Below are 20,473 nucleotides of genomic sequence, written 5' to 3' on the forward strand. Positions count from 1 at the left end.
CTTTGAATATAGTGAGAAAAAAAAAGTATTTGTGTAAAAAGTCTGTGATTTGTCTTTAGATGGGAAAAGTCAGACTTTAGTCTGTTAAAAGTACTGTAGTCATGTAGTTGTACGGACAGCATAACACAGACTACACTGCTCTACATCACCAGACTGAAAAAGTTTTCACATGTTTAAATACTTTGATTTGATTTGAAGATATTGAGATACTTTGAATGATCCTCTGTGAAGAAGAATAATCCAAATCGTGATCTGACCGGAGCTCTACAGCCAGTGTCATATCTCTGATAGTCCCATCACACTCTGTACTGCTGTGCTGTGAGGTCAGTTCAGTGCACTGTAGCATTAGCTAAACACCAGCAATATTCTAATTACTACACTTAAACGATCTCGTAATTCAGAGGGTCCAGTGATGTTTAGGAGGAAAAAGTACACAGATTAAAATGTACAGAATCCTAAACATGTGTATTTAACACAGAATGTGATATAGGTGAGTTGTTGAAAAGCCAGATCATTTTTGCCATTTACAAAAACAGTTCAGACATGGAACCCCAAATATGGAAATACACAACATGTCACCAAATTCAAAATGAAACAACTATAACTATAACAACTATAAAAAGGCCTACAGGCTCTTTTCACACGACTGCCATTTCTAATTGAAAGTGAGCCTGTGATGGGAGGAGGTAGAAGTAAGTCCACACTCAACAATGGTGTGGAGCACATATCTTCAGCTATTACCACGTTTAACCACGAACGATTTAGAAAAAAGGGCTGAAGAGGGATGTTTATTAACAAGAACAGTTTGTTAAAAGGACACAGCAACTGCATAGAGGAGTACATCACTAATATCGAAGGAGTGTTAAGCTCCTCTGGAGCTACGGGGGGCACGGAGGGACAATTAATAAAAACACGCAGTTCTCTTGTTGATGCAGAGAATTGTAGTTCAACATAAAATCACAGAAAAATAATGACCTTTTTACTGTTACAACACATCAAACAACCTCCAACAAGAGAGAGAGAAACTACCCCATCACCGCTAGAGGGAGCCCGCGAGGGAGTCCTCAATGCATGGAGCTGAATGGAGCCAAACAGCTAAAACTCTCATTTAAAACACTGTATAACTACTTCTCTGGGGTTTTCCTTTAATTTTACAAAGTAGAACAAAGTATTTCACTAAAAAAGGAAAGAAAATTTACCCATATATTTCTATTTTCTAAAACTAATGTTTTTTATTCAGTAGATTTACTAGCATTACTGCTACGGATGCTGGACACACAGCGCTCATTTAAATGATTAAAACTGCAGTTTAAAAAGTTTTAATAATTATCTCTGCTGTGAAGAAACAGTTATAGTTGTGGGAGGAAATTAGTAATTTTTTTATTCTATGAAGTATCAAACATTTATAAATTTTTATTTTGCTAAAATAATTTATAAACGTTTGATACTTTTTAGAATAAAAAATGTTTATAGGTTTTTAGACATTTCAGACTGTCAAGTGGCTTGTGATTCAGAGCAGATTCTAAAGTGAGTTTTTTCCTCTATAGAGATTCTCTGATTGCTCCTGTACAACTCCAACAAACAGCACTTACTAATTACTATGGACAGATCAGTGCTGTTGTGACATTGATTCTGGTAGAATTATGTTTTATCTAAATTTCATTTAAAATATTATAATTGCATTTTCTTTGCATTTACCTTGATGTCCTGCAGATTCTTGAAAAGGAGATCGTACTGCAGCAAATCTTGTTTGTTGCTCACCTTGTCTAAAGTCTTACTATTTATGTATTCTGAAAGCTTTCCATAAATTGAGGTCATTCACAGCTCCTCCCTGTAAAATCACTCTCTGACATCACAATGGACCATCCTGATTTCTGTATAGAAGGGTACTTCACACCTGTAAAATATTCGAAATTCATATGCAGATTTCAGTATTAAACTAATTATTTGTAAAATAAAGAATGAATTGTTTAAGAGTTTATTTGTTAATAGGATGACAAAAACAAGTTGGGGCATCACTTGAAGTTTACCAATAACAGTGAGGGCGAAGTTCATCTGGTACAACTTTAGCATTTATTACATACACAGTGTTGCAAATATTAGTTTTAAACGAATTTGTTGTGAAAGTGGCATGAATTTATGCAGTATTTTATGAGTGAGTTATCATTAATTCATGCACATAATACATCATCTGTCATTATGAATATACATGAAGTAAGCATGTCTCGTACAAGGTAAGAACCAAAGGATCCGCCAACACCTCATATAACAAAAATATTCAGCGTTAATTAAGTATCAATTCTTCATGAGTTCATGATGTTTGTGGACCTTAAAGTAAAGTGGTACAATATTCATTCTATAATACTGGTGATGGTAATGATGAAAAGACGGAGGAACCAAGTAAAGAGTAACTGTTTATTTTACCTTGAGTGTATTGACAAATATCTTTCAATTATGATTACTTATCTTAGTATCTGTAATTACATAATCATTGTGTGAAACCTTGTATTCTATATGCATAACCAATACTCACATCGTATTTGATCATTTGTATTACTCACAGTGTATTTTACACGCATGTATATAAAAGATTAACCAATAATCACAATATATTCTTTATCAGGCATGTGACTAACACAGAATCTATTATATGACAAATTAACCCACATGATACATTTACTAACACATTAAACATATAACATATGAGATGTAGCTCAGGCTTGAAGTATTTTGTTTTACTGCATGACCCTAACTAACGGTCATCAATTCGACTGGTACGGGGCTAAATTGCTACAAAAAAGGCTATTAGATCAAAGCAGCCTTTTGGTGAGTGAGTGCCTCCCTAAAAAACCTCTGCTTCAAAGCGGGGGGTGACACACACACACAGATAGTGCCATGAGGTTCCATTCTGGAAGAATACAGTCAAGGTCAAACACTAGTGGTCCAGTCAGACACGTGAAACTTCAGTACTAACACGTGCATGCTAACATGAGATGATTTTAACAACGCCTCAGCAACAGGCTTTACGTCATCTTTGGGTATAAACAAGGAGTCAGATTAGAGGGGGGTCAGAACTTATGCTGGGACGGCTGTTAGACGGTCTTTCATGTGTTGGTTCTCCTGAATATTCAGTTTGTAATAAATACTTGGTTTGCTTTCAACTTCACTCCACTGTCTGACTCTCTCTATCAAACGAACACGCAGGGGAGTTGTACCCCGGACGAAAGGTGGGGGTAGCCCACCTTTCATTTTCTTTTCTACAACACAAGCAAACATTCTTTATTGTTTTCAATGTGAACAGTAAACATGGATTAACTGGCATCTCATAGCAAAGCTTTAAATCAAAAAAATATTCAAAAAATGAACCAATAATAAAAGAGTGAGCCTGTTATGGGTTGAGGTCCTGTCCAGCATGTTTCCTGCCCTTTCTGACCATATATATATATATATATATATATATATATATATATATATATATATATATATATATATATATATATATATATATATATATACACACACACACGTTTTATTTAAAGAACCCTTGAATAACCATTGTTCTAATTTTTTTTACAACACAGTGGCATCTCCTGCAATGGTTACATAACCTGAACACTGAACAACTGTTAACCATCACAGGAGAAACAAAGACGCAGCTTTGTTAATTCTTATAAATGTCCAGCAAGGATCCCTCTTCTTTTTTGAGAATTGCAGTAGCAGTGGGCTCCTGTTCAAAGGAAGCTCCTGCAAACTTTTTCAGGAGGTTCTTTGGTGGAAGAGTGTCTGCCTCCATCCAGGGAGAAATGACCACAGAGACCCCTCATCCTCAATGGTGACATCCCTCAGAGAAATGTCCTCTCCAGAGACAACGGTTCAGATAGAGCTCACCTAAAGAGAGAGAGAAAGAAAAAACACTCACAAAACATGTTACCTTTTTACAGTCAGTCAAGATTCAGCAAAATATTTACTTTACACTAAAAATGTAGACAGGGATCAAACCTAGTCCTAGACTACATATTCATTTTAATGAAAAACCTTAATTCTAAATGCTGCGTAGTCCAAGACTAGGCTTAATGTCAGGACTTGCCCGGACCACGGCCCTCCGACCACTAGGGGGAGGCCACGCTACACCTCTGGCAATAATCAGGGTCGATTGATGACAGCTGTGTGCAAGCTTTAAAAGCTGGGCTCAGATGCACCCCAGCCCAGACTCTTAACCCTCATGTTGAGAGTGAGATCATGCCAGTTTGTTGAAAAGAAAAGAAAAGAACACACAGTGAAGGCTGGACCTGTTCCTCCAGAGCAGTCCACTGTGTTTCTGTTTATCTCTTCCCTGAGAAGCCTGTTGTCCTCTGTGCCTTTCCCCTTTTTTCCAGTGGTCTGTAGCCACCCTATATCTTTCTGTCCTTGCTGTCTTTTCCTCTCCACTCCCTTCTCTGAGTGAGAGAGAAAAAACTAATAAATAAATAAATAAAAGAGAGAAATAAAAATAAATACAAGACCAGAGATGTTCTCCCTCGTATAAACCCCCACCACTCTTTACTATTTCCCAGTAGGCTGTTTACTTATAATTTTGTTTGTTTGGACTTTCTTTGGTCTCATTTCTCACCTACTCGTCCTACTCTGTTCTAAGGGCTGGCACGGTCACACATGCCATGGTGGCGCAGTAAGATTATCCAGCGCATTCAGCCCCTTCTCACGGCTCGCGGGGGTTCAAATCCCGGAGCACCACGTGATATTGTTGTTATTATTTTTTTATTTATTTTTTATTACGTTTGTTTTTCCCAGTGAAAAGCTTTGCATCTTACAGGGTAGTGACCTCTGTTGGTGGGTAAATGGTCTCCATGTCCAGCTTGACCTCAGTCCTCAGACACACTCAGTGCAGGTGGAAGAAACCTGAACCCTGTGCAAGAAGCATTTTTGGCGGTTAAGGCGGTTCTTCCTTAATAGAAGCATTTTTAACGATGTATGTCTCGCCTTCTTTAAAGGTCACCTTCCGCGAAAATCCGATTTTTCTAGTTTTTTGTGGAATACAGTAGGTCTCTCCGAGTTGAATGTGTACACCTGCACATTAAACTGTTTTGCAGCCCCCATTGTCTGCAGGAGCTAAGCAAAGAAATCCCCCCTCCCCCCCTCCGAAAAACGGGTGAATTTTGAATTATCTTTCTGCATACGTAGGCAGAAACTCACAGACCAGCCCACCTTGGCTCGAGAAACTCCCAGAGGCGGAGCTGAAGCGACGCAACATCACCGCTCATCAGTTAGGAGGTGGGAGGCAGTGAGCGGCAGAGCGGTGGAGGGGCGTCGCAGTGCTCCTAGCCAATCAGAGGAGAGATATTTGCATGCTGTTTGCATGTATGAATATTCATGAGCAAAGCTGGAATCCGGTCATTTTGGACACACCCCTAAAACAGTCCATTAAAAAAGAGCTATACAGAGACACCTGAGCACTTTTTTTTAACAAAAACGGCTCACATGTCATTCATTCATACTAGAGACCACAACTAGACATGTTAAAATGAAAGAAAAAACGACGGAAGGTGACCTTTAAATAACTTATTTAAAAGTGCTCTTTTAGATATAACACTACATAAAATGAGAAAACCTGGTCTAAAATAATAACAATAAAATGTTTTAAGATGTTTATTTGATTTACATTACAACTTGGATCAATCAGACACTGTTTCTTGTGCATATTATAGTGAAATCGGCAAAACTAAGGCTTTAAGCTTCCCATATAGTCACTTTTAACAGTATATAATGATGGAAAAAAATTTGAATTTCAAAACATATGCTGAAGATTTGCATACGGTTGTCAATTTAAAGTGTCCTGCTCAAGAAACACGTGACAAGCCTCTTATGAAAACACATAAAAGCCAAAGAAATATGAACTCGATATTACGACATGTTTAAGATATTTATTTTCTCATAAGTGGCAGCAATACGCTTCGGTAGTAACGGTAATTGAAATTACAATTCGGTTATCTGTATAGCTTATTAGCAACTTAGCCTAGATTATCGGCACCACGCAGGGTGCGGAACCAGAGCGTTACAGCTGTATACTGGATTGGAGCATTTTAGTCATTCATCCAGAAAAAAAATCTGCATGTTGGGCAGATGCAGGGCAGATTACAGCAAAACTTAGGGTCAAACTTGGCGCCGTAAAAAAAAAAAACTTGAAAAAATAGTAACTTTTTTCTGATTCCAAATTAACAGCGTGTGTTAACAATTTAACGTTGACAGCCCTTACAATTTCAAATTAAAAATCACAGAAACAATGACCTGAGAATCTGCAGTTTACAGTGTGAACTCTTCAATCCAGGAGAGAGCAGGTCCGCTGAAAAACTTGAAGAGTTTACTTGTTTGTAGGGCTGGGGCGACGCGTCGACATAATCGACGTCATCGATTACGAAAATACATCGATTTGCATAACGTGCGTCGGCGCGTCGTAAACATGGCGGCGCCTGTGGAGAGCATTAGAGGTTAGATCGGTCTCAAAAATTCCGACTGGCTGTTTTCGGGCTGTTTGAATGAGCGAAATATGATCAGAATTATGTTAAATTACACTGTAACATAGAGGCATAGAACTATTATTTAATTAAAATGATTTTTAAGAACAGCTAAACACAGTGCTGCAGGTCAAACGCGGAGGAGTTCACGTGCGAGAGAGAGAGAGAGAGAGAGACACAGAGAGAGAGAGAGATTTGCTTGTTCTGGTGAGAGCTACTCACAGGTGAAGGTTCTCTTTGATCTCCTCGTGCTCATATTCTAGTCCCATACATAATTCTGCAGCTCCCTCAGTGTTTTCTGTCGTATTTTGCGGCTAGCGCGAGAGCTTACAACTGACACCGCGGACCGCGAGGTGCCGCCGCGCTTGTGCCGAATCCGACTCTCTGCTTCGCGGACAGAATCGGCACAACACCCCGCTGTAGAACTTATAAATTAAATAAGTTTAGTTTCACTTTCAGTTTTCGTTATTTTTTTTTTATAAAAATATATTTAAAAAACAGACGCCTACATCTCGGACTATTTTCTGGAGCCTGGGTCGGATTTCGGGTCGGGCCTCGGGTCATGTCGGGTTCGGACCAGAGAATCTAAGCTCTAGAGAGCATGGACTCCGGAGAGCAATCTCCAGCTACAAAAAAACGCCAGCGGGCATCTAAAGTTTGGGAGCATTTCACGCAAAAGGGCAACAATGTGGTCCTCTGCCATATGTGCAAAAGGAGCACTTGACGCGCAAACATCCAGGAGCACTATGTCAACAGGGTCACACAGTAAGTTACCGTTTACATTAGGGTCTCCGCGGGTGTCCTTAAAAAGACTTAAGGCTGTCTACCAAAGGTTTTAAACTTGCCACAGGCAGAAATTATAAATTTTTGGTTTATATTTGTGCATGGCATTTCACAGTTTCCAGAAACAGTAGCATTATTCATTCAGGTGTTTAGCTAAGCTAGCTGCCTTAAGTTATTTTAGCTAGCGCCGTCGGCGCTGCGGTGTTACACCATTTTCTGTCACCGTCGGAATTTTGTGACCAGTGCTCACGGTTATGAGCGTTCATTGGCAAAACGGAAGCTTTCTATACCTACACCTTACCCTCAGCCCTAAACTTAACCGTTTTGGCCAGTCGGGGTAAACATTAGAAACGAACACGTTTCGAATCGGCCAGTGCACCGGTCTGCTGAGAACTACTTGCCAGTGGTCACAAAATCTAGCGGTCACAGAAAACAGTGCAACACACGGTTGTGGTGTATGGGAGCTTATACATTTTTAGCGTTATAGATCTAAACAACGTGTTGTACATGTAAGTGATTATAAGTGTGGGGTTTGGTTTAGTAGGCTTGTGTTGTTGTTGTTGTTGTTATTATATATAAATATAGTAATTTATCGTTTGCTGTAAAACGTAAAATAATAATTATTTAAATATGTTTCTCAATAAATAGATTAGTCGACTAATCGAAAAAATAATCGTTAGAATAATCGTTTAAAAAATAATCGTTAGGGACAGCCCTACTTGTTTGTTGTTCAGTGGATTGTTCTTTTGGATTTTTTCTGTTGAAAAATGCATATAAAGCAGCAAGAAACTCCTGAACGCTCAGATGTACAAAGCTGAAGACCTTCCCCAGGTGCAGCTCAAGTTCCTCTCTGAAGATCTGGGTACACATTCCTGAGTACACTGACACTTCTCTAATATCAATGCCACTCTCTTTAAGATCTTCCTCATAGAAGATCAGGTTTCCTTTCTCCAGCTGCTGGAATGCCAGTTTCCCCATAGCCATGATACTTGTTATAGTCTGCTGAGGATCAATGTGAACCCTTTGGGATTACTTGGATTTCTGCATGAATTGGTCATTAAATGTCTTCATCTGTCACAACAATAGACAAACACAGTCTAATACACACAAAAAATATGTTTGAATGGTTTTATTATATACAACATGTAAACATTCACAGTGAAGGGTGGTATGTGAACCCTTAGGCTAATGACTTTTCTAAGAGCTAATTGGAACCAGGAGTCAGCCAACCTGGAGTCCAATCAATGTGATGAGATTGGATGTGTTGGTTAAAGCTGCCCTTCTTGACAGCCCTTAAAATTTCAAATTAAAAATCACAGAAACACTGACCTGAGAATCTGCAGTTTACAGTGTGAACTCTTCAATCCAGGAGAGAGCAGGTCCGTTTTCTATAGTCTGAACTGAGACTGGCTCCGGAGCGTTACAACTGGACACCGTACACCAGTCTTCTCTGTTATTGTCTTGTCTGTGTTGGAGTGTTCTTGTCATTCAGCCAGAAAACAATGGATGGGGGTGGGGCAAATTACAGTGGAAGTTGGGGTCAAACTTGGTGGTGTAATTTGCGTAAAAAATAATAATGTTGACACCTTTTATTATTTCACAATTTTCATCTCTCTGTATTATACTACTTCTTAAATCTATTGAGAGTACATATACTAAATTCAGGGGTGCCAATAAGTCAATTGTGATTTTATTAGGATCAGACAGACATGGATAAAAGAAAGGAAATGTGCATAAAAGTACAATTACTGTGGAAAAAAACCCACTGACATTAACCCTTAAATACAGGTATTACTTCATGTTAGAATGCCTGGTGTTGTTATTTCTTCTTGGGCCTGATTATGCAGTTTTCTTTTGTATTTATTCTGTAGATGCAGTACCATGACAAATTAAAAGGCATGGAAAAGTCTGAGCAGGGAAAGATTTTTGGGCTCCTCCCTTTTGCCAACCTGGAAAAAATATCCTGCGGAGACCAGCCTTGCACATTCTTCTGTGTAAGTTAGTTTCTTAAGTTAATTGTGTTTTAATTTGTTGTCTTGTTTGTTATTTTGGTCTGTGATAACCTGAAACACTGACCTGAGAATCTGCAGTTTACACTGTGAACTCTTCAGTCCAGCAGAGAGCAGCCCCACTCCTGAGTCCTGCAGGTCATTGTTACTGAGGTCCAGCTCTTTCAGGGGGGAGATTTCCAGGTTTAAAAACAGATTCCAGATTTTCACACTTTACTCCAAGATTACATGAAGCTAGTCTGAAAAATAAGAATAAACGAATGATTTTACAATAAACTCAAATAAGAATATTAGAATGGATTGACAAAAATAGAAAACAGAATTAAAGTGTGAAATTTATTGTCTGGTAAAAGAACTGATATTTCTTTATACTGAAATAGTTAACATGCAGAAAGCTCCACTTTACTGTGATCAGTGTGGGCATGCAGCTCACCAAAAGCTCTGGGACAGATTATAATGAGTTAAAATAGACTAAGTAAATGTTTAACTAATCAGAAAGAGCATGGCTTTTTGGAGACTGTGAATTTATTCTATTTTCCCAGTTAAGCTCTGGAAAAAAGACACATTTGCTCACATATATTTTAGAAATAAATACATACACTTGAAATGTATGTTCTATATGAAATTTCCACTAAAATAAGAAAGAAAACATACCTCTATATTTCTAAAACTAATGTTTTTATTCAGTAGATTTAATAGCATTACTGCTACTGATGCTGGAGTTACACACAGAGCTTGTTTAAAATGATTAAAACTGCAGTTTATAAGCTTTAATAATTATCTCTGCAGTGATGAAACAGTTCTAGTTGTTCTGTTTTGGGGAAATTAATAAAATTTTCATTCTATAATGTATCAAACATTTATTTTTATGTTGTTTTTTTAACATTATTAATGTTTTATACTTTTTAGAATAAAAAATGTTTGTTTTTATACATTTCAGACTCTGTCGAGTGGCTTGAGATTCAGAGCAGATCCTGAACGGAGTTTTTTCCTCTATAGAGATTCTCTGATTGCTCCTTGCTTCTCTACAACTCCAACAAATAGCACTTACTAATAATTACTATGGAAAGGTCAGTGACGTTGTAAGAGTACCTATTGTGACATTGATTCCAGTAGACATTTTTTTAAATCTAAATTTCATTTACATTTTCGTTGCATTTACCTTTTTGATGTCCTGCAGATTTTAACAAAACGAGATCTTTTGCCTAATTTTAACTCACTTGATGAATATTCTACAATCTTCAATAAATGTGCCTGTTTTAGGCACTGATCATGTTTAACAGCCTCTGCTCAACATTGATAACAGGTGAAAGACATTTAAGAATCTCAAGGGCGTAGGAGCGGGCTTGATATTGGGGGGGACACATTTGCCAATATGAACCCAAGCCCACCCTACAGTTTCCTAGAACAACATTTGTGGAAATTACTAATTAATGACTAATTAAAAGTACATTATTATTATGAGGTGATTTTACAACCTAAACATGTTACTCCACGTTACAGTTACTGTTAAAAATTATGCATACAATGTCTGAATTATTTACATATGACAAAAATGATCAGTTATCACCTAATATTTATAATAATAGATTTGTTTATTGTTTTTTATTATTATTCTTATTACTATAAATTGGCATTATAATTCTGTCATATATTTACATTTTCTCCTGCGCTTTTTTCTACTAAGAGCTCTTCTTAAGATGTTGTCCTTTTATGTAAAAGAATGTAACTTTACGTTTCATAGAGATTTTTATAAACGTCAGGACATGTGGTCTTACTGTGAACTACAAATGAACAGAAGTCAGGTTACAGCACTGTTTCTCAGCCCTGTTCTTACATATTCTACTGCATATTAACACTGTTCTGCATATTCTAGAGCTTCCTCTGCTTTAAAGGCATTTAATAAAGTAAGTGGTGGTATGATGTGTCTAATACACTGCTGGATATACATAATGATTGATTTAGGGTCTAGAGGGAGCTAAGGGATTTGAACAGGTAAACTCAATAAAGAAATGTTTATTAGCTGATCAGTTAAATCCGCTGGAAAACACACAATTTAATTTTAAGGGCAGTGCTCAGGGTTAAGAAACTGCTTTAAACTACTAACATAAAGTACTGTACTACATTCTGGCTATCCACTACATCCAGCTTCTAGATAACTAGTTAGCTAAATGTATTTTCGTTCATTATAGCTTAGAGTAAGTCCTGTAATCCTAAATTAATAGTGAAATAGTGATTATCTGATCAGGTACAGGTCAAGTTGAACATTACATATATAGCTGTTTTTTTCTTTAACCTTGACTCCCAATCTAGCTAATTCCAAAGTCTAAGTAACTCACTAACACAGCTGCAGTTTATTAATCACAGTGGGTTTTGATCTGTGTGCTGATTCAAAGACGTGTGTTTTAACCAGCTATCAGAAACATATCATCACAGTTTAAGTGGTTAGCCTACCGTTACCTTTCTTTTAGAAAAATCTCTGTATATCCAGATCTGTTTTAAGATCAGCTGAAGCCGCTGCATGTCCCGATCTCGCTGCTAAATCTCACAGTGAGGGGGAGGGGCTTCCCCAACAGCACACTGCCGCCACGTGCCGCAAAACCAGCAAGCAGATTGGCTGTTTCTACTGAGAGGCGGGACTTAATACCTGAACCGGCTCTGTGATTGGTCCGGTCTGTCTCCTCATAAAAATTACAGCTGATCTGAGTGAAACGATATCATTTTTGGGGGGGACAAAACCACCTGTTTCTAATATTGGGTGAGACATGTCCCCCCCATCCCCCCGGTTCCTACGCCAATGGATATATAATAGAAAAGACAAAGTATTTCATCGAGTCAACACATATTGTACTAAAATCTTGATAGATCAACACATTCACAACCCAGAGAGAAAGAAAGAGAGAGAGAGAAAGAGAAAAAGAGAGAAATAAACTAAAGCCAGTCGAGGAAGAGAGAGAACCCTTCAGACTTTATCCAAGCAGTTATACATTTATGCAATTGACATGTGATTGGACAGAATTGATCAATATGATAACGTCTGGAGACTCCAGTTAACAGCTTGTTGTCCAGTTTCAATGACCTTCTCACTGGACCCTCTGCAGTTTGCGCATCGTCCGAACAGATCAACAGATGATGCCATGTCTACTGCGCTCCACCTGGCTCTCACCCACCTGGACAACAAAGACTGCTATGTTCGATTGCTGTTCATCGACTTCAGTTCAGCATTCAACACCATCATCCCTTAGCACCTGATCGGAAAACTGAGCTTGCTGGGCCTGAGCTCCTCTCTCTGTAAATGGGTTTTGGACTTCCTGACTGAGAAACCACAATCAGTCAGGATTGGAAACAGCACCTGCGCCCCCCAGGGCTGTGTGCTTAGCCCATTGCTGTTCACTCTGCTGACTCATGACTGTACTGCATACTACAGCTCGAACCACATCGTCAAGTTCGCTGATGACACAACTGTAGTTGGCCTCGTCAGCAAGAACGACGAGTCAGACATTCAGAGAGGAGGTGCAGTGGCTGATAGACTGGTGCAGAACCAACAACCTGTCTCTAGAGGAGATAAACTCTAGTCTGTGCAGTCGAAGCAGTCCTGCAGCACAGCGTCTCCGTCACTGGGCCACACAGTAATGGTCTTTTGTGTGGGTTTGGAGCGTCGCAGCGGGGGATGGTATGTGGGGACCAGCATGATAGACATGAGTCTCTGAGTGGTCAGAGAGCGCGGAGGAGCTGTAGTCTTTCCAGTGAAGCTCATGTATTATTGTCCATAGTTGCTGTTTTACTGACCAAACTGTCCTTAATCCTCAAAAGTTCAGTTCTGCTATAACTCTCACGCGTGGGGCACGTGAAGTTGGGTTCAGAACCGGCATAAAAACAGCTCAAAATAGGGTGTTCGCTAGGAGCGTGAGAGGCCGCTGCACTACTGCTCGCCGCCATCTTTTCATTCATCTTTTTTTCACTGCCATCTTTTCATTCATTTGGTCAGTAAAATTGCAAATGCTGTGTTTGGATATTTAGCAAGGCTAGCTACTAATAATAATGGTCAATATCTCAAATGTAGAATTTGGTAATTAAGTGTAGTTGGTGAATGACTATGCTTTTCAAAAAAATGAAACAACACAACCCACAAGCATTCACAATAAAAAAACGTTATAAACATATGAATACAAGTTAAACACATGTTACTCTACCTTTGGAAGTAATTGTATATTTAACCCTTTTAAGCCTGAACCATTAAAAAATATATCTCTGAATTTCAATCTGAAAGTGACTATTATGTTTCACTTCAACACAAATGCATTTCACACTGGATTTCTCCGTTGGGTGCCTTTGAGTATTTAACAAATAACAACATAAGACAATTTCAGGCCAATAGGTTTCATGTCAAACATATGTTGAGAAAACACAATGAGATTACAGATCTGCAATATAAAAGCCGTTTATTAAAACACACAGATGAGTAAATATAGAGGTGAAGCAATACAAAGATAATAGTTTGTAGTAGATAAAAACAATTAAAAAACTACTTGATTTGGATATTCTTAGTAAATTTGTAGATTAAAAAACCTTAAGCAAGATATAATATTCAATAAGAAAAAGATAAGCGAGTATAAAACTTGAGTAATACAACAACCAAATATTCATCTATATCCTTCTATGGTAACAGATTTTTAATCGGAGTGAACCATAGACAAATGAGAACACCATCAGAGGGAGTGAATGAGCCCACAACCTCACTGCGCTACACAAGCCTGGAGGGGGTTGATTTCAGTATGGGAACTACGGCTGACCGTTTTATTTAACCTCTGGAAAGGATTTTGTTGGCCTCTCTGCGGGGTCTGGATGCTCCTCCAGTCAACACGGCAGTACCCGGCACAGTGTCGTCTCTCTGTGGCTCTGGGTCTCACTTTTGGGAGCTCTCAGTGTCCATCACTCAAACCCAAAATACCTCTCCTTCTTCAGAACTGAACTCTGTCTCACAAAGAATGTCCTGGAATATTAAACATACGAGAAAACACAACATGGAATTCAATAAACATCATCCCTGGATAAGATTCATTTTGCTGAACCTGTAAAATCCATGATTATATTTAGTTCATGTTTGTTTTTGGTGGACATGTCCCAAGTGACAAAGTGAAACATTTGTGTAGGATAAGGTGTTCTGTCTGAAAGATTTACGATTTGCACTTTTAATTGCTGTGGGACAAATGTGCCATAGTTTTCTCTCCTGTGTGAATTCGCTGGTGTCGTTTGAGATTACTCTGTGTAGTGAAACTCTTCCCACAGTCTGAGCAGTGATACGGTTTCTCTCCTGTGTGAATGCGCTGGTGTGTTTTGAAATGACTCTGTTGATTAAAACTCTTCCCACAGTCTGAGCAGTGATACGGTTTTTCTCCTGTGTGAATGCGCTGGTGATTTTTGAGTTTACTCTGTGTAGTAAAACTCTTCCCACAGTCTGAGCAGTAATACGGTTTCTCTCCTGTGTGAATGCGCTGGTGATTTTTGAGTTTACTCTGTGTAGTAAAACTCTTCCCACAGTCTGAGCAATGATGCGGTTTCTCTCCTGTGTGAATGCACTGGTGGTTTTTGAGATTACTCTGATGATTAAAATTCCTCCCACAGTCTGAGCAGTAATACGGTTTCTCTCCTGTGTGAATACGCTGATGTATTTGGAAAGTACTCTGTTGATTAAAACTTTTCCCACAGTCTGAGCAGTAATACGGTTTCTCTCCTGTGTGAATGCGCTGATGCAGTTTTAGTTGAATCTGTTGAGTAAAACTCATACCACAGTCTGAGCAGTAATACGGTTTCTCTCCTGTGTGAATGCGCTGGTGTTTTTTGAGATTACTCTGTTGAGTAAAACTCATACCACACTCGGAGCAGTGATACGGTTTCTCTCCTGTGTGAATGCGCTGATGCAGTTTTAGAGTCCCCAGTCTATTAAAACTCTTCCCACAGTCTGTGCAGTAATACGGTTTCTCTCCTGTGTGAATGCGCTGGTGTCGTTTGAGAGTACTCTGTTCAATAAATCTCTTCCCACAGTCTGAGCAGTGATATGTTTTTTCTCCTGTGTGAATGCGCTGGTGTATTTGGAGATGACTGCCTTGATTAAAACTCTTCCCACAGTCTGAGCAGTGATACGGTTTCTCTCCTGTGTGAATGCGTTGGTGTTTTTTTTAGATTACTCTGTTGAGTAAATCTCTTTCCACAGTCTGAGCAGTGATACAGTTTCTCTCCTGTGTGAATGTGCTGGTGTGTTTTGAAATGACTCTGTTGAGTAAAACTCTTTCCACAGTCTGAGCAGTGATACGGTTTCTCTCCTGTGTGAATGCGCTGGTGATTTTTGAGAGTACTCTGTTTAGTAAAACTCTTGACAGAGTTTTGATGTTTCTCCATGTCGGGACTTGGCTTTATTTGTCTGTTAAATGTATCAAACAATTTCTGCGTGTTCTGGAGATTCTTCAGGACAGCTTGTGCTTCACCTCTTTCAGCAGTTTAACACTGCTCTTTGATAAATATCCTGTTTGTTGGTGATGAATTTTAGGAGAACATTTTCATTTCTGAAAAACACAAAGAAAAATGCCATTGAATAATAAAAAGCAGGTCAATAAACTGAAGAGAACTGCCTAAATCAGTTACACTATACAGACAAAACTATTGGGACATCTTCATATTACCATAAAAGTCCTCTAGCCACCTGTTTAGTGCCTTTATAAGGACTGCCCACTGTTCAGACAGTCTTGATTCTGTTCTGGTCTCACTAGAAACTGAGAACTTAAAGAAATAAATAAAGAAATAAATAGTGATGTTACCCCTAAATCTTAAGCTTTGAGGCATGTGTTACAACCCTATAGGTCATAATTGCTGATTATTGTTTTTTTTTCTTTCTGTTTGAGTGTGCCTTCCTACTGCAGGTTACTGCGTGATGTCATTTAACCAAACTGGTTGGTCACCACGAGGGGGAACCAACCATAAAAGGGAACAGGAACAGGAAGTGCGAGGGTGGTGCTTGGCTTCCAACATGGCTCCTGTGTGTTCCTGGTTCCCTGCTGCATGGTCTATGCAAAGTTTGTAGCCGGTTAAAGTGTTAGAACTAAGCTGATGGTAAAATCATGTTCTTTGGTTCTTTGGTCTGGACTCTCTGTGGGGAGAAAATAAGCTTATTCTTATAAGTTCTCCCAGTGGGAGAAAGAGTTTATTTTTCTATGCTTTCTCTTGGTTTGTTTAATTAGGGAGTTAGGTTAGAGATTTGTATTTCATTTTCTTTTCTTCGTTAGGTAAGTTAGTTTTCTCAATCTTTAAATTAGTTTTGTTTATTATTTTTTATTTCATCCCTAATTGTTGCCTCCCCTTTGACCTAAGCCTTGTATTCTTTACAATTTGTTAAATAAACTAAACATTTTGAGTAACAGGAGTATGTGTGGTTGGGGAACCAGGAGGGCATGGTGGCCTCTTTTTTCTATGTTACGGGCTGACCTAGACCAGGTCGTAACACATGTGCCGAAAAAACAACACGCATTACATTGAATCACAGTGCCGATGCTTGATTCGTTCTACATTGATCACGTGACCAATGCTGTCCAAAGCCTTTTCCTTTACACTAATTTATAAAAGATCCCATACATATTAACCAAACCTGATTTTTTTTTTTTACAACTCCTGATAACAGTTCATTATTTTCCACCACATTAGGTTCAGGCTAACAGTGATGGGCACTCCTGAGTTCAAGACATGTTTTTTTTTTTTTTTTTGGTATATGTAGATCAAAATCCTTTAAATATAAAAAACACAAATGAAAATTTGGTGAGAAATGTAAATGTTATTGTGATTTTTACCCAGAGAAACAGCTCCACATCAATGGCTTAACTGATTTGTTTACTAAGTCAATATAGTGGACACGGTGGCATATCACAGCATCGGTTTAAAGCCCAACTTCATCAGCAGAGCCAGAGAGCAGCATAAGCTCTACACCAGCAGATTCAGAGCAGCAAGACCTGCTGCAGTTTTACAGAAGCTAATGTTACCCACAATTTTATCAACCAGCTATCTGAACAAAATGTATCTTGTTTTTAGTCATTGTCCATTAGCTCACTCTAGCTTATGAATTAACAGTTTCCATTCCACCTTAAATATCATCACTTCTTATCAGTTGTTGTGGAAATGTAGCTATACGTTTAGTGAATAATAACTTTAACATTTCACATATAGTGTTTTTCTTTTTTCTGAGCATGTAATATTAAAAGCAATGAACCCTCTCTCATGTTTTTACTTTCTACAAATGAGATCATGTTATGTTCTCCCTCTTCAGAACAAAGTAAAAAGCCTGTGTGTAAAAAGCCTGTGAGAAAAAAAAAGTATTTGTGTAAAAAGTCTGATTTGTCTTCAGATGGGAAGAGTCAGACTTTAGTCTGTTAAAAGTACTGTAGTCATGTAGTTGTACGGACAGCATAACACAGACTACACTGCTCAACATCACCAGACTGAGAGAGTTTTCACCTGTTTGAATACTTTGATTTGATTTGAAGATATTTAGATACTTTGAATGATCCTCTGTGAACAAGAAGAATAATCCAAATCGTGATCTGACCGTACAGCCAGTGTCATATCTCTGATAGTCCCCTCACATTCTGTGCTGCTGTGCTGTGAGGTCAGTTCAGTGCGCTGTAGCATTAGCTTAACACTAGCAATATTCTAATTACGACACTTAAACGATCTCGTAATTCAGAGGATCCATTGATGTTCAGAAGGAAAATGTGCACAGATTTAAACGTGCAGAATCCTAAACGTGAATTTAGCGCAAAATGTGATAGAGGTGAGTTTTTGAAAAGCCCGTTCATTTTTGCCATTTACAAAAACAGTTCAGATATGGAACCCCAAATATGGAAATAAACAATGTCACGACTTCAAAATGGCACAACTAAAAAGGCCTATAGGCTCTTTTCACGTGGCTGCCATTTCTAATTGAAAGTGAGCCTGTGATGGGAGGAGGTAGAAGTAAGTCCACACTCAACAATGGTGTGGAGCACATATCTTCAGCTCTTACCACATTTAACCACGAACGATCTAGAAAAAAAGGGTGTTTATTAACAAGAGCAGTTTTGTTAAAAGGATACAGCAACTGTATAGAGGGGTATATCACTAATATCGAGTGTTATGGTTTTAGCCATCATTAGCTTAGCTCGCTAATGCTAGCTAGCTGGGGCTAGCCCGACTCTCCAAGCCCGGTGACCAGTGCTGCTAACCCGACTCTAAAAAGCCTGGTGAACATTATGTAACTATATAAATATATAATTCTGGAAACATTAGTTCTTTAAAAAAATTATAAAGCATTAGCAGCACTTTTGATAAGTAATAACTAGCTAATCTAGCTTAAATTAATAATTTATAACTAGTTAACCTAGCTTTAAATTATAAGTTATAACTAGGTAACCTAGATTTAATTTATAAGTTATAACTAGGTAACCTAGCTTTAATTTATTAGTTATAACTAGGTAACCTAGCTTTAATTTATAAGTTATAACTAGGTAACCTAGCTTTAATTTACAAGTTATAACTAGTTAACCTAGCTTTAATTTACAAGTTATAACTAGTTAACCTAGCTTTAATTTACAAGTTATAACTAGTTAACCTAGCTTTACTTTATTAGTTATAACTAGGTAACCTAGCTTTAATTTACACGTTATAACTAGTTAACCTAGCTTTACTTTATTAGTTATAACTAGGTAACCTAGCTTTAATTTACAAGTTATAACTAGTTAACCTAGCTTTACTTTATTAGTTATAACTAGGTAACCTAGCTTTAATTTATTGGTTATAACTAGCTAACCTAGCTTTAATTTATTGGTTATAACTAGCTAACCTGCAGCATTAGCAGCACTGTTCACCGGGGCTTGGAGAGTCGGGCTATCTCTATACAGTTACTGTATCCTTTTAACTATAAAATATGAAACAGAAGTAAATACAGCACATGAACACACATTTTCAGGCTCAGTCACATGTAGTGTTTTGGTGCTGAAACGGCTGTACCTCAGAGCTGATAAACCGACCGGGGCAGAAATAATTAATTATTAGGCAAAATATGCTTCAATACCCGCTAAAAATGCACAGAAGAGTGACTAGAACTGATATAAGAGCTCATTTTCCCAGTATCTTTTCTCAAAAATACTTATATTTGCTTAAAACTGCACTTTTTCACGGAGCTCCTCAGCTCTGTTTACCTCCTGCGCTGCATTCAAGCTCCTCTGGAGCTACGGGGGGCGCGGAGGGACAATTAATAAATAAAAACACGCAGTTCTCTTGTTGATGCAGGGAATTGTAGTTCAAAATAGAATCACAGAAAAATAATGACCTTTTTACTGTTACAACACATCAACCAACCTCCAACAAGAGAGAAAAAGAGAAACTTCTCCATACCTTCTGTAGTTCAGCTGATCCTGCTCTTCCTCCTCTCCAGCTACAGACCCCCCAGCTCAGCCTCATCCGGGTTATGTAGAGCCCCGCCCCCTCCCCCGCTATATCACATTATACCCACCACCGCTAGAGAGAGCCCGCGAGGGAGTCCTCAATGCATGGAGCTGAATGGAGCTAAACAGCTAAAACTCTAATTTAAAACACTGTATAACTATTCTCTGGAGTTTTCCTTTAATTTTACAACATAGAACAAAGTATTTCACTAAAATAGGAAAGAAAACGTACCTCTATATTTCCATTTTCTAAAACTAATGTTTTTATTCAGTAGATTTACTCGCATTACTGCTACTGATGCTGGAGTTACACACAGAGCTGCAGTTTAAAAGCTTTAATAATTATCTCTGCGATGACAAAATAGTTATAGTTGTTCTGTTTTGAGGAAATGATTAAATGTTTTATTCTAAAAAGTATCAAACATTTATAAATTGTTATTCTGCTAAAAGTAATAATTTATAAATGTTTGATACTTTATAGAATAAAAAATGTTTATATGTTTTTATACATTTCAGACTCTGTTGAGAGGCTTGAGATTCAGAGAGTTTTTTCCTCTATAGAGATTCTCTGATTGCTCCTGTACAACTTCAACAAATAGCACTAATTATTATGGAAAGGTCAGTGTAGAAATCAGGATGGTCCATTGTGATGTCAGAGAGTGATTTTACAGGGAGTAGGTGTGAATGACCTCAATTTATGGAAAGA

General features: G+C 38.1%; 1 protein-coding gene and 1 long non-coding RNA gene across 2 annotated transcripts in view; one reads left to right on the forward strand and one right to left on the reverse strand.

Annotated features, from left to right (window-relative positions):
- LOC103028529 (NACHT, LRR and PYD domains-containing protein 3) overlaps positions 1-20,473 on the forward strand; it is a 383,714-nt gene that overhangs the window by 36,214 nt on the left and 327,027 nt on the right. The window lies entirely within an intron of this gene.
- On the reverse strand, positions 15,684-19,771 carry LOC125801573 (uncharacterized). Its single transcript, XR_007438749.1, has 2 exons — positions 19,718-19,771; positions 15,684-15,864 (listed from the first exon to the last, which is right to left on the reverse strand). It is a non-coding gene; the product is annotated as an uncharacterized LOC125801573 (long non-coding RNA).

This window comes from Astyanax mexicanus, chromosome 4 (assembly GCF_023375975.1).
Source record: "Astyanax mexicanus isolate ESR-SI-001 chromosome 4, AstMex3_surface, whole genome shotgun sequence".
In the NCBI taxonomy this organism is placed as follows: domain Eukaryota; kingdom Metazoa; phylum Chordata; class Actinopteri; order Characiformes; family Acestrorhamphidae; genus Astyanax; species Astyanax mexicanus.